Consider the following 1,055-nt stretch of genomic DNA (forward strand, 5'->3'; position numbering starts at 1 on the left):
TCTTCTGTTTGGAAGAAATCTAAAAAATATTGATCCAACAGATAACTGATTAGTGATCTGTTTTTATTCTTTCCAACGGTTTACTCTTCCTTTTAAAATCTGATGCAAAAGATTAAAAATCTGATGTAACAGATTAAAAATCTGATGGAACTATGAAAATCTGATGCAACAGGTGAACAATCTAACAGATCATTCATCTGTTGCGACAGACGACTCTTCTGTTTGGAAGAAATCTAAACAATATTGATCCAACAGATAATTGATTAGTGATCTGTTTTTACTCTTTCAATTGATTTACTCTTCATTTTATAACAGATTAGGACTGTTTTAATTCTTTTCAACGATTTACTCATACAGGTCGGTTATCAGTTGCAATAGATAACATACCTGGTGCAACAGATTAGTGATTCATTTTTATTCTTTCCAACGATTTACTCATTTGTTGCAACAGGTCGATTATATGTTGCAACAGATAAAATACTTGGTGCAACAGATTAGTGATCTATTTTTATTATTTTCAACGGATTACTCATTGATTGCAACGGGTCAGTTATGTGTTGCATCAGATAAAATACCAGGTGTAACAGATAGTGTTGTTTTTATGGTTCCCACGTATTACTCATCCGTTGTAACAGGTCGGTTATATGTTGCAACAGATAACATACCTGGTGCAATAGATTAGTTGTCTGTTGGAACTGTTTTATTACTGTTATACATTAATCAATTATAATCTATGTTATGTTCCTGTTAATTTAAGATAACATGGCTCCCAAAATAAGAGAAATCGAATTAAGTCCAAGTAAAGGAACAAGCGAATCAGCTCAGCGACATCCACCACTCTATGAGCTTGCTTTACAAGTGTTATCTCAATCAGGAGCAGGAGATAATGAACACGGCAGGAGAAATTTTTCAAAAGAGATGATCCAAATGCTATTAGCCCTTCCGTCGAAGAGTTGGTCAAAACCTTCAACATTGATCATTACCTTGTGAGAATGCAGTGCGATGGTGCCACAGATTTAACGGGTGATCTCGTGGTTAAGTCAGTCATGGAAAAA

Source organism: Capsicum annuum, chromosome 2, assembly GCF_002878395.1.
Source record: "Capsicum annuum cultivar UCD-10X-F1 chromosome 2, UCD10Xv1.1, whole genome shotgun sequence".
NCBI lineage: Eukaryota > Viridiplantae > Streptophyta > Magnoliopsida > Solanales > Solanaceae > Capsicum > Capsicum annuum.